Raw genomic sequence first — 15,116 nt, 5'->3', positions numbered from 1 at the left:
ATCCCACCAGCAGTGTAGTAGGGTTCCTTTTTCTCCACAACCCCGCCAGCAACTGTCATTGTCTGAGTTCAAAATCTTGGCCATTCTTGTTGGGGTAAGGTGGTATCTTAGGGTTGTTTTTATTTGCATTTCCTTCATGACCATAGATGATGAACATTTTCTCATATGATTTTCTGCCATTTTAATCTCTTCTTCTGATAAGTCTCTCTTTAGTTCCCTTGCCCACTTAGTGAATGTTTTATTGGGTTTTCGGGGGATTAGTTTCTTGAGTTCCCTGTAGATACTGGATATTAAGCATTTGTCAGATGTACTGTTGGTGAATATCTTTTCCCCCAGTGTTTTGTTTTTAAATCTTCCCTCTCCTTTCCTTTCTTTCTTTTTTTTTAATTGTTGGGATAATGTATAGAGAGGTTACAGTTACATTCGTCAGCTGCATGACTTTTCCATTACTGATACCTCTTCTCATGTTTTTGTCCCCGTTTCCCTCTCCCTGTCCCCTCCTCAGCTTTTTTTTTTAATTCTTTTCAAGGCAGATCTTGAAATGTGACTAAGGGATGAATCTGTGCTACAGGGTATATTCAGCTTACTTGGTTTTCTTTTTTCTTTTTCTTTTTTCCAGTACTGGGCACGGACTCAGGGCCTGAGCACTGTCCTTGGGTTCTTTTTCTCAAGGCTAGAGCTCTACCACATGAGCTGCAGCACCATTTCTGGCTTTTTTCTACATATGTCGTACCGAGGAGTTGAACCTGGGTCTCCGTGCCATGCTAGGCAAGCGCTCTACCACCGGGCCAGACTCCCAGCCCCCTATTTGGTTTTCTTAAAATGTCTACATTTTAAGGATCTTTTTTAACTTTAAAAATAGGAAACTTAAGGAACAAAAGGCGCATGGTATCCTCAATATGTGGCTATTAAGTCCAAAGAGTACAAGAGCTAGGACTCAATATTTGCATACCCAATGCTATGGACATGGTAATGGAAACATAAAGATAACTATATAGACATAAAAACCTATGACTCTATAGACATGTTTTATTTCATAAATTAATAAATTTCTATGACATACAAACCCTTAGCCTAATTTGGATTAAGTTCTAAAAGCTAAGTGCCAGTGATTGTATATAGTGATTCCCTTCTTGAACACTTGTTTGTTAAACTTGTCATTTGAAATATGATGTAAAAATCAATGTTAATAAATTCTTTAATAAAAAATGGGAAACTTAAAAAGGGAAACTTTATATCTTAAAATTGCTTATTACATATAATAAAATAATATATATACAATTTTGAAATAAACACACTCTCGGAAAAAAAACTTTAAAACAGTTATTTAAAGAGACATTTTTATAACATTATCTGATATTCTATTTACGGCCATGGAAATGTGAAAAATTAAGTAACAATTATTGTTACCAAGTAGACTGAGAAAACCATGAAAATCTAGTATTGATAGAAAGAACAGGAAACACTTGGCAATATAAGTTCAAGAATGAGATAATAACCAAGAGACAGGTATTTAAAGGCTTCTTATTAATAGGTTAAAGGAAAATGATATCTAGCCTCATGGCAGATCAAGGACACAGAAGAGGTATTATGTCATTCAAGATTATCTGGACAAAAGAATCAAAGTAATGTTTCATTTTTAGAAATTCCACTCCTCCTGTCCTTTTTTTTTTTTTTTTTTTTTTTTTGCATGTTACTGGATTCATCCATCTTTAAAACAAGAAAAAAAAAGAAGGAAAAAAAGCACTAGAGATAAAGGCAATAATTCGGGATTTAGTCAGTCTCCTTCCTAGACCTCCTCTCATGCATACTTTATGAACACTGTGCACTTTTATCTGTGTCTTATTTCACAGATACCGAGTGCACACAAATACTGCCTGCATCTTCCGAGAATGTTTGCTCAGAATTGCAAACTGAAGAGTCATCACTTCCAGTCAGTCACTCACTGATTCACTCAAGAAGTTCCTAGAAATCTTGGAACTCTTGAGTTGTGAAATTCTTTGCAAGCATTCCCCTTCCTTATATAGCCTAGGCATGGCTTGCAAGCCACTGTGGAAAGAGCAGATTGAAAGGGGAGAATACACAAGTAAAAATGAAGCGTCACAGAATTTCAAGGACATTCCATTCCTATTCAGAGCACTGAAGCTCTCTGTCTGTCTGTCTGTCTGTCTGTCTGTCTGTCTGTCTCTCTTTCTCTCTCTCTCTCTCTCTCTCTCTCTCTCTCTCTCTCTCTCTCTCTCTCTCTCTCTCTCTCTCTCTCTTTTCACTGTAGAAATGACTTCAGTGTTTCTCCATGTAGATTTACTCGGGTCCAGTTTCTAACCCACAGGGTGAAACATAGGGAACTTTACCACAAACTTTAAATGTAGTGTCAGTATGCTTATCTTTGATCCCACAGCCTTGGAGAAAATGATCCCATAGTGCGTGTGCGTGTGTGTGTGTGTGTGTGTGTACATAGAGAGAGAGTGAGAATAAATATAATATATATGATTGTATTTGAAATATTTCTATGTGATTTCTGTGCTGGGAAATCAAGCAATGACTGTACCCATGAAATAAACTGCCATGTAGCTGACTTGCACATTTCAGCTCTCTTAATGATCAATGTGCATTGCTGCACAGTTGATTCAACTGAAGTCAATCAGTGTTATTCATGAAATTTAGGAAATCTCATCTGAAAGGTATAGCTGGGATGCTGGAATCTGTTCTCACTTATTATATTAGATGGTTGATCTAGGTAGGAATCTAGGGACAGTTATTGTCTTCTATTTATTTTTTTCAACTCTGGAAACTTAAAGTTTGGCCAGAAGTGTGGCCTAGTGATAGAGTGCTTACTTAGCATATATGAAGCCCTGGGTTCAATTCGTTGGTACCACATACACAGAAAAAGCTGGAAGTGGTGCTGTGGTTCAAGAGGTAGAGAACTGGCCTTGAGAAAGCCCAAGGACAGTGCCCAGATCCTGATTTCAAGCACCAGGACTGGCAAAATAAAATAAAATAAAGTTTAAGATAATTTCTTTAAAGTCTCATCAGTGATGATTACTTTATAATAATAATTTGTTACAATTCTTCTTGTGTAAAACATATATTTAATATGCTTCAATTCCTCTGTACCACATACATAGAAAAAAGCCAGAAATGGTGCTGAGGCTCAAGTGGTAGAGCTCTAGCCTTGAGAAAGTCCAAGGACAGTGCTCAGGCCCTGAGCTCAAGCCCAGGACTGGCCAAAAAAAAAAAAAAATGTGGCAAATATGGCAAGTTTTCCATTTTTTTGTTAGTTCTGGTGCTTGAACTCAGGACCTGGGCACTATCCTTGAGCTTTCTCAAGGTTAACACTACCAATTGAGCCACATTCTCACTTTTGGCCTTTTCTGTGTATGTGGTACCAAGGAATTGAACCCAGGGCTTCGAACATGCTAGGTAAGCATTGTATCACTAGGCTATACTCCTGGTCCACAAGTTTTCTATATAGTTTTCTAGTGTCTAGAATCAGGCAGCAACCTAAGAGGACTCAGTAATTCTTACATCTAGGCTTTCGAAGATTATCTTGTGAGAAATTTTTATTTTCTTTCTATATTGGAGGTGTCAAAGAGATTAACTTCCACAGAAACTGCTTTGTTCAGAAAAAGTAAACTATAAAATAATGTGGACAGACATCGTGACTGGTCACCCAGAGAAGTTTTAACAAAATCAAATAACCCAAAGTGAATTGGGCTCCAGGTGGATTTTTGTGATAATCTTAAATACAGTGGAAAAGAGAGATCTGTAGTCTTCAGAAAAGTAAAAATAAGAAATATTTATCAGTTCAGAAGTCATGATTGAGCACCAAAAGAAAGCCATTCCTCAGGAAAGTTGAATTTCTACTAAAATAGATGCTGGTTATCTAATGTATACCTTATAAAAGATACTATGGCTGCTATTGGAGTCTCATAGAATGTCCATATTTTCCATTTGTTTCTATTAGCTATGGGCTTCATTCCTTGTCAAGTACAGAATCACATTGTTTTAAGGCCAGACCCCTCTATTTCCTGCTTTTACAAATGATTGAGGAATTCAAAGAGCTTTTGTAAATGTGGACTATCCTGTATACTTGTATACATTTACTATATTAAAATTGAAACCTTATTGCTTCCCTCATTTTGTAATAATTACTACACATCTGGGATTCTCCTAGCAGAGGATCACAATAGCTTAAAAGCTATGTCCTATATGACATACAGGTGAGACGGAATAAAATGAACTCTAGGATATGGACACAAGAAGTTCAGTGTTTGTGATTGTTGTTCTTATTGTACTATGTGCAGTTATTCCTTTTCTCTTTTTCTCCACTAATGGTTAATTTCATGTGGTTACTGTAACTGATTTTTGTTACCTGGTATATCATATATATGCTTATTTTTTATTTGAAATAAGGAAGAGAAGGAGGAAAACAAGATGATTGGGAGGAAGTAGGGAGCGGGAACAATAAACAAAAACATAAAAAGGGGTATCAAGTTTTGAAAAGTAATGTACCCATTATCTGACGAATGTTACTGTAACCCATCTATACAATATCCCAACAATACAATACAATAAAAAATTGAAACCTAAAACATTTGAAGATACAAGAATATGCAAGAACACATTTCTTAACCATGAGAATGTTGATAGTACCAATCATCAGGCTAGCGCTAGATAATTGAGCTGTGCACTCTAGAGAACGAGAGTGAAAATGACAGTATCTTATTTTGGAAATGCATTGACCTCACAGAGACCTTGCAAATTCATTGGGACTCATAAGATTTCATTGTCAGAAAAAGATAATGATTACACAGTTTTGATCAAAACAGAATATCACATAAATTGAAAACCTTCTGTTTATATTTGTGTTGCAAAACTTCAAAGCATAATCATTGAGCAAATTACTTCTCCAAGATTTAGTTTCATACAATTTAGTTACATACAATTATTATAAAAGTTACTATCGATATATATATATATATAAAACAAAGTATGCATTTAAAATAGTAAATTACTTAATTTATTTAACTTATTTTTAGTTTTAAAATAATTATGGATCAATGCCATAAAATACATAATTACTGGGAAATACTTTCTTCTTATGCCTTAATGACTATGAAACATAATCACCATAACCTAATTATTGTTGTGGTTGTTTAAAATAGATATGCTGAACCAACGTTGGTACTAGACCTTAAAAGAAATATCTAGACTCGTTTTCAATTTTAGGCCCTCAAAAGGAAGCAACTCCACTGGGCATAGCAACAACAAAAAAGAATAAAACCTTTTCACAATACTGTTGTGGATGGTAGTGGCTGTCTAAGAAGATTACATAGTCTTTGCAGAAGGTGTAGTATTTGTAGTGGATCTAAAAGAAGAGTCAATATGGAAAGTTCCTTAGTTCTTAGAGCTGGAGTAGTATGAGCTCATAGCAACAGGGATAGACTACATTTTTGTGGAGCAGTTGACGTTGCCAGAGTCTCCTTGGCCATGTACAGTCAGGAAATTGGCCCTCTTCATCATAGCAGACACAGGTTTGCTTTCAAGAGTTGCTCATTCGGAAAAGCAACGTGATGGTAAAAGGCACCCCTCTGGGTAAGTTTGTCAGGTTATGTATTGTGGTGAGAAAAGGGGAACCATTCGGCAGTGATACTCACTAGACACTATGGGACGGAAGTGAATTATACAACTTGGATGGAAAAGGAGGAGGCAAGGGAAAACTGGGAGGGAATGAAGGAGGGGTTAATGCTGTTCACAAAGAAATGTACTCATTGCATGACTTATGTAACTGTAGATCAACTTTATATTTTTTTATTTTTTTATTAAGAAAGAAAGGCGAGGGGTGATCAAATTATTTTCTATGTATGTAGTACTAAGGAATCGAACCGAGGTCCTCGTGTATGGTAGGCAAGCACTCTACCACTAGGCCAAACTCCAGGCCCACCAAATTGTTTTCTACACTTCAAAAAAGGCCCAGTCTTCTTCTCCACCCTTATACCTTCAACACTTGGAGAAAGTATGGCTTTTAAAAAACTATAGATCTAACAGTACAAGAGTGAGGACTCAATATTTGGGTACCCAATGCTATGGACATGGTATTGGAAATATAAACACAACTACATAGACATAAAAATTTATGACTCTATAGACATAATGTTTTATTGCATAGATTGATATGTATCTATGACATACAAACCCCCAGCCTAATTTTAATTATGTTCTAAAATCTAAGTGCCAGTGATTGTATATAAAGATTTCCTTCTTGAATACTTGTTTGTTAAATATGTCACTTGAAATATGATATAAAAATCAATGTTAATAAATTCCTTAATAAAAAAAGAACTATAGAAAGTAGTGCTGTGGCTCAAGTGGTAAAGCACTAGCCTTGAGCACAGAGAGGCTTGGGACAGAGCACAGGATCTAAATTCAAGCCCTATGTCTGCCCCCTCCTCTCACAAGAGAAACTATGGATATTGAATTTGAATATCTGCCAATAACATGACTGACTCTATGTACTCACCCAGAAAAGAAAATTTCCAAAAATGGTTTTAGCATCTCACTCTTAAATTTGATAGTGACCCCAGAAGTGAAATTATTAGACATTGTAAACAACCTATAATACTTAATATAGAAAGGTAAATTTTGCCATGACTGTATGGCCAGAAAACTAGTTAATAACTACATGACCAAAATCTAGCTAGACTGCAACTGTAGTTTTACCCTTTGCTAACAAAGTAACTTTATATAAATTACTTGACTCTGTAAGCCTTATTTTTTAATCTTTGAAAAGATAATGATAAATTCTACATAATAAAGTTGAAGATTATATGAAATAGAGCAGTGTAGACTGAACTTTCAACAGAAACTTGCATTACATTTGACAAAAGCAGTGCACAAATAACATTTCTTAGCATAGTTCAATTGCTCAGAACATAAAGTACAAAGTAAAAAAGAAGCTGGGGAAGGGAGGGAGTTGGGGGGGTAAGATTTCACAGCCACTGTGAACTGACTGACATAGCATTAGCATATAGAAAAACATGTGACAGGAACAAAATTGCTTATGGATCCTTCTGTAACTATGTAAGTCCCAGAGAGTACTACCTCCCCTGTTCTGCACCCGACAAGAAACAGCTATCAGCTCTTGCATGGCAGCATATCTCAACCACCACAGCCTAGTAAATCTAAATACATTGGGTTTTCATATTAAACTGTGAACACTTAATAAAGCCAAAAATAATATGGGATTAATTAACAACAACAACACAATCCTCTTCTTGCACTTGTTTAAATAAGGATTCAGAGATCTTTGAGTCTACCCAGGGCCCTTTTCAAGCCTCAGAAGACTGGATATTATAGCAATTAATTGTTTAAACCCATTATGAAGGATTATGATGAGAGGCCAACATAAAAAAAAAAAAAACTAATAAAGACTTGGTAGCTAATTTATTTTAAAAGCAATTTCTCTGCCAACTCAACATTTTTCTAGGCTATAGCTCCTTTCTGTGTTCAGCTATGAGAAACCAAGGGAATAACCCTTAAATGGACCCAAGTCATTATTCTCTACATAATCATGATAGACCACCTATAGATCATTTTCATACCTTGGCTAAAAGAAAAGTCATTTAGTTTCTTTAATGGTGAAACGAAAAGAAGATTGACTTTTAGTAAGAAGAGTACTAAAGTTAAGTGTTCTACTAAAGCAAGACATAAATAAAATAGAAATTGACACCAAGAAACATTCACTAATGTCACTAAATAAGGGAGCTTTTATTCTTGAACACTTGAAAGTTTAAGTTTTTTTTTTCCCTGTCCTTTAAAAGAATATTACTCTTAAAGCAAAAATAGCAAGCACCGATATACTGTTAGGTTACAATAATCTGAAATCCTTTTTCAAAATAATGACATAACAAATTGATTTTCCAATAATAACAAAATAACTTTATAGGTTTCTAGACTGGTATCAGAATACCTTTCAGAGTAGAGTATTTTTATATACCTGAGAGATTATTGTTACTTGTTGTTGATGAACAGGAGGGATGTTGACGCAGCATTGGAGAGAAAAACACTTAATGGCTAATTAGTTACCACTATTCTGGGCTTAAAATTCATTTGGAAGAAATTATGTGGAAAAGCCACTTATGGAGGATTTCTCCCCTGGGTAGGAAAATGTAATAAGTTTATGTATACATCCATTTGTGCATATGCATGTCTGAACATCGTCTCCAATTACCCTTCAAATGCTAATCTTCTATAATTTTATACTCTTCTATCATGACAAAAGTATCATAATAACATGCACAGTAGAAAAATCTGATGAGTTTAAATTCTGTAGAACATTTTCTACACCCATACAGACAGACTATATAAATGTTATCCTGCTGGGAATTAAGTTAGCCATAAACAGTAAGTTATTATAAAAGAGCAGTCTTGATTTCACAGGTGACTTATATTGAGAGACTTAGCATTGTGGTGAAATACATGTATGCCGGAGCCTACCGGCAGCAAATTGGGGTTCCTGAAATAGGGGGCAGGGACTGAAAAAATAGAAGAGACAAACACATCAGGTCCGGGATGTCTGCAGCCCAGGTAAAAACTGCTCCCCCGTTTATTGTCAACTCCAGCCTTCTATCCCTTCTCGAAACCAGGGAACTTCCAGCTGTTACATTCATATGGTAAATCTCAGGTCATTTAAACAGAATAAGGCCATAAAACAATAAGACAATAAAGCCATTGTCTGATGCAAATCAAGGTACAATTTGATTCCACTCTGGCTCCCAACACATGTACAGGAAAGTAAAATTCAGAGAAATTACTCTTTCTTTCCAGAATTTTTTGCCCATCAAAACACTGCAAAAGCAATCTCATGTTAATGTCTAGAAGAAACTAACAAGAGCAAAATGAAACTATATAGCATAGGTGTGCCTGAGACAAAAAGTTTACTTGGTTGTTCCAGTTGTGGAGCTAACTCTTGTATATCTACATTGCAGTTTGTGAATGACTTAGGCTGTATAATGTATTGTATTGTTCATTAGTGTTCATTTTTCACATCTGTCTTACCAGTTCTAAATATTATGCATTTGTGTTTCTTTGTAGTGATTTTTTGAAACTATGAAAATGAGACAGGAAGTATTTACCTACTTATAGCTTGCAGTTGTTGAAATCTGACTAAAAGTAAACTAGAATCAATAGCATAGCTACTGAAGAGCTCTGCATCCCAAACAAAACCATTTGTGATTGTTAATTAGGTATCTGAGTGTCATGGTAGGATTTTTGTGAAGAATAAATGAGTAGTTGTAGGACAGAGCTATACAGTCATACAGTAAAATTCTTTCCATTTCTATGTGACTTGTAAAAATCTAGCATTTTCCCAAGGAATTCTGATTCCAAGCATCTTTTCCATTTCTAGATTATAATTACCGTGTTCATTCGCAGCTATTTTATATCACACATATTCGTACTTAGGGTGACACATTTGTATTTAGGGTGGATGACATGTCCTTGAACCAAATATTCTTGGAATTGTATATCGTGAGAAAATTGTTCACAACCTATCCAAATATGAAGCATAATGGCTTAAAGGTCAGAACTCCTAGCTACTCTTATAATTTCTATTTGAAAGTAAATATTCATTAAATAATTGTCTGTAAATACTATGTCTTCAAAGATGACTTAAAAATAAGAAGCACTTCTGACTTACAGAATAACCTCCTGTGTCATATTATTTCAAAAAAAAAAAGCTTGAATGCAAATATCAGTAAACCTACAGTTGATGATCTGTTTTGATTTCATTATCCAATGTCTTAATATGACAGATCTTGACAGTCATTTTCTGTTCTCTTTTCAGATTTCTTTTATTTTTAATTTGGAGAAAGGAAATGGAATTTTATTTCCTGATTTCTATGGACTCAAAAGCCATAAAATTGTAAAGAGAGAAAAATTGTCAATTTTTTAAAGGTTAAATGCAGGAAAATTAAAGTGCCTGAAAGGGCAGACTCCAAATGGATTCAGTGCTGAAAGGTAGATAACATCAGAAGGCAAGCTCCAGATGAATATTGAACAAAAAGACTACGCAAGAGGAAGTCTTTACAAACAACCTTCCTGACACCATTGCATTGTTTCCTTAGCTGTGTGATAGTACTGAACATCCTTTCCAATTATGTAATGGAATATTGCAATTGTGTTATTAAGTGAACTAACAAGTTTGGGGAAGAATACTCACTAGAATAAACATTTTCTTATTTTCTTCCCTCAATTCTTCATGTGTGAGATGGAAGTTTTGATGGAAAAAAAATTATCACAGAAGTCCAGATGAAAAGTAGCTTCTAACTGCTAAGTGCAGCTCAGTTAGCAAACTTGCATACAGAAGAATAATCGTAAACAAGGTCTGCAGAGTTGAGCATCAGTGTGGTTGATACGTGAGGTTCTTGTCTTTGCAATTGCTGGACATATGAGAGAACATGAATAAAGGGAAGAACACTTATATCTTCTGTCAAGGATAAGGAGGAATTATTTCCTTTTCTTCATTGAGATTACAAGCTGAGGAAGATTTCTCCAGATTTCCATCTCAGCTTTCCATGAAAGATGTTGTTGGGGTGTGTAAGAATGGATCTGTCCTGGCTAACTTTGCACTTTACCTATAACTGACAGTAGGTCTCCTTCCTCTTCTCATTCATAGTACTGAAAGTTCCTTTGGGAATATGTTCAACTATGCAAAAGGCAGCATTAAGCACCTGTTGATGGCTCACACCTGTAATCATAGCTACAGAGCTAGCCGAGATGTAAGGATTACTGTTCAAAGTCAGCCCAGTCGAAAAGTCCCCATGAGATTCTTATCTCCAATTAACCACTCAAACAGAAATGGTGCTGTGGCTCAAAGTGGTGAAGTGCTAGCCTTGAGCACCAAAAGCTCAGGGACGGTGCCCATGCCCTGGTTTCGAGCCTGCTATCCTAGCTACATAGGAAGCTGACATCTGAGGATCACAGCTGGAGCCCGCTCAAGCAGGAATGTTCTACTCTTCCCTTCAATTAATCAACAAACAATTAGAAGTGAGATTGTGACTCAGGTAGTACAGAGCTAGCATTTGAGCAACAAACCTCAGTGGCAGTGCCCAGGCCCTGAGTTCAAGTCCCAGGACCAGAATAAAAACAGCATAAAAACAGACAAAGCAACATTAAGCAGCATTTGATTTTACCCAGTGATAAGGAGATAAAACATGGTTCAAAATTGTCACTGAATCTGTAAGCAAATTCAGGCAGAAATAAATAACTATTTCATGAACTAGATGCTTCTGGTGCCTAAACTATCCCTTAGGAAAAAAAAAAGAATTCTTAGGACATTATCAGAAATCCTTTCCACATTTCCAAGTACCTGCCTTACTTGTTCATAAATACTGCAGCAAAGAGAAAGGAATCTACAGCTTTTGTCAGCATCATCAACAGAACTAGAAGGTAAATCTGCCCTGTCCAGGACATAACGTAACACCTATTGTGCTCCTATACAGCGTATAGGAGCTTATTTTATCTAGGTAAAGATAAGAGAAATATCTGAAAATATAAATAATCCAGAAGGATTGTATGAATTATATGGGAAATGAGAGGCACAGAGAAGTAATCAGAAATCAATAAAGTAGTGCTGGGGGCATGCCTGAAATGTTACAGTGCCCACCTAGAAAGCTTGTGTTCAAATCCCAGTACCATTAAAACGAATGAAGGAATGAATGATTTTTTAAATTAAATATATAATTATATCTAGCTTTGAAAAGCTTCTAGCGAATCACTTACTGCTGCTACTTCCCTTTAAAGATGGAAGCGACCCTTCACTACGTGAACAATATTGTACCAAGGACTGTTCAAAGTTTTGTGACATATATGTGTTATTTTATACAATGCTTTTGTCAGGAAGGATTATTTGTTTTCCCAATGAAGAAACTGAAACTCAGAAAAAGTTACTGACTTACGAACGTAATATCACCCAGACAATAAAATAAAATTTAGAAAAAGAAAAAAGTTATTAACTCAGCAGGTAAGTAGAGAGGCAGTGATTCAAACACAGGTTTTGGGGCATCCGTTGGCGCAGATTCAGCTGCTTAGCCCTGATGACAAGCAGTCTTGATTCCTACTGCAGTGGTTCATCACGTTCACAGCAGCTCAGTAGGTTGCTGAGAGTTAAGAGGCTAGAAAGGTTGTCAGAGAGGGGAAGGCTACAGAAAGAAAAAAAAGTCGAGAAGTTCATTAAACAGACAATAATTAAAGCAGAAAGAAACTTACATCCCAAACCTTCATTCAGGTTAGGAATATATTTGAAATAGTCTAATAAATGAACTCTAAAATATCAGAATTATCCTTAGGTCTCTGGGTCTGCAGATGAAAAAGAGTATTGTTTGAAAAGAGTATTGCTCCTATAATAGTGAAATGCCAATTAAAATATTGAGAAATATATTAAGGACTGTATACAATGCAACCCATCAAGTTAGAAGTGTAAATTTAGGGTATTTAAATTCATGAATGATTGACAATTCATACGTTGGATTTTATTGACCACTTGACAAACATCTTTTGGTTGGGGAATTTATTTTCTATTCAGCAATTCTTGTTATATCACAGTTCTCTCTTGAGTTTTATGTTTTCTCTTACTCATTGGTTTATTTAATTTCAAAGACAATTAGATAGGCTATCGTAATGATTCTACAGATGTCGAAGTGTATCCTGAGATGAATAAATTATGGACATTTCAGTAAGTAGCAAATGGAAGAGAAGCAGCTGGATGCTGAACACAGATGGCTTTCCTGGATGAAATAAACTTCATTTCATCTTTTGTTTAATTAGGTAATTTTGGTGCTTTTTGTTGCTGTGCAAACAACCCACTGAAAAGCATAATCCTGGATGAATTTGCTTAGAAGGCCATTCTAAAGCTATTGTTTTGAAATTCTTTTATTTTTATTATTTCCTATATGGATTGTGTATGTGACCGAAGTCTCTGTTAGTGAAGCTTCAGATCTTAGACAAAACATGCCTCACAGAATCACAAACAAACTCTTCTGATAAGACAAAGACTCTAACTTTGTGTCATCCTCCTATCAATGAAAATGGAGAAGTTTTTCTTAGGAAACCTTGTATTCTTTATATGAGCTAAACCATTCAGTTGTTTTATGCAAAACAGTTGGAAATGAGGTAATACAATGTTTTAAGAATACATGTGTAAATAACATAGAATTCTAAGTAATACGGGATTCTTGGTTAAAGTAGCTTTAAAAAAATTCACATCACTGTGTTCTCAAGTTATAATAGATTTTCTCCATTCTTTACAGAGCAAAACAAGCACTCCTTAACATTGCATTCGTACTGTTTTATATAATAGATCCACTGTTTCCTTAACTTTGGCTAGATATCAAGAATCCTCCATGATGTGATGTGTACAAAGATCATGTAAGGAGAAATGCACGTGAAGGCTACCAGCTTCAGTCCTCAAACCTATAAAAGCCAGGTAAACCCAGCATATGCTAGATTACTAACCTGAAGCCAGTTAACGATAGTACCTGAGCCTTGCCTTTCTCAGCAAAGAAGCAATAATATGATTCAACCTTTTCTATAAGACAGTAGAGAATGTGAAATGCGATAGTGAACTTAAATACTTTGCTCAGTGCTTGATATTGTGCTCACCATCTGTTCTACTTAACCTTTTGTATGTATTTCTTATTGCTGTGATTTTTACCTGACCACTCACCTATATTCTTTCTGGAAGTTCTATCTATAGACCCCATCATCTCTGAATGGTCAAATTCCATGAATCTTTCAAAACGTAGTTCACTTTCCATCTCTTCTTTTGCTACATTTACAAGTCTCCCCCAAAGTGAACTCTTTTCCCTGAAATATTACCATTTGAAATGTCCACAACAATCATTAGTACTTAATTCTTAGAGACAAGTTGTAGTATTAATCTTTTCTTTTTTTTTCAGTTTTTTTTGTTTTTTTTAATTTTTTTATTGTAATTAGTAAAAGGGTTACATGATATTTGCCAGATAGAAGGTGCATTAATTCACATACATTGATACCCTTTCACATGTCTTGGTACCCCTTTCCCTCCCCCCCCCGGTATTAATCTTTTCATAAATTTTTCAGCCCTGACAGCAGTTACCATGGCTATTTCTACATAACCAATTCAATTCATTGTTCAGAACTGCAAAGAAAAAATACATATTTTAATCAACCTCTAATAAATCCATTCTGCTTTCACTGTTAGATAAAATGGCAACACAACCCCACTGCTCACATTTTATTTTTCCAAATTTTATTTTATGTCAGGATGTTGTATAGAGGTGTTATAGTTATATTTGGTCAGTTAGTAAGTACATTCCTTCTTGAAATTTGATATCTCTTCCCTTGTTTTCCTCCCACTTTCCTTCTCCTCGCCCCTTCCCAAGTTGTCAAGTTCATTTCCACTTTTACGTTGGTTCACCTTTGTCTTTTGTCTCATCCTCTTGTTCTTCCCCTTTCATACCCTAATTCAAATAAACAAATAAATGTGTATACAATACACCAGGTACCAAAGTCAAATATAGTAACAACAGGAGATACACCATAAGGAGAGGAAAAGAGGAAAGAAATCATTTCACATAGTACATTGGAAACAACAACCACAAAGATAAACTCTTGTTTCCATATCCTGCAGTTCATTTTGCTTAGCCTCATCCCATATGGTCATATGTACATAGCCTTTTCATTCCTCACATTTATTATGCACAGTGTTGCTACAGTTCATTATGTCCTAGATACTTGTTCTAAATGCAGATACTTGTTTCTAAGTACTTATCCCTGTGGTTCTCACACCAGTATATTTATATTAGTCTAATTATTTTGACCTGAAGGTAGTGATACATGAAGGTTATCATAAGATTAAACTTTTTTCTGAGGTTTATAAAATCAGGCTGAGATTGACAGAATTCAAACCAAACTGACTGACTCCAAACTACATTCAATACTGTCTACAAACTCATACATTAACCAATTTACCAATAATTTCCACATTACTGAAACCAATAATAGTTCCATTCACTAGTTAGAAGCCCTAGAAGATATCCAGGAAGCCAATGGCAAATATTATTTTCCATATATTTTAT

This window comes from Megascapheus bottae, chromosome 20 (genome assembly GCF_031878675.1).
Source record: "Megascapheus bottae isolate mThoBot1 chromosome 20, mThoBot2.hap1, whole genome shotgun sequence".
Classification (NCBI taxonomy): Eukaryota; Metazoa; Chordata; class Mammalia; order Rodentia; family Geomyidae; genus Megascapheus; species Megascapheus bottae.
The sequence above is the reverse complement of the archived record's forward strand: the minus strand, read 5'-3'. Positions refer to the sequence as shown.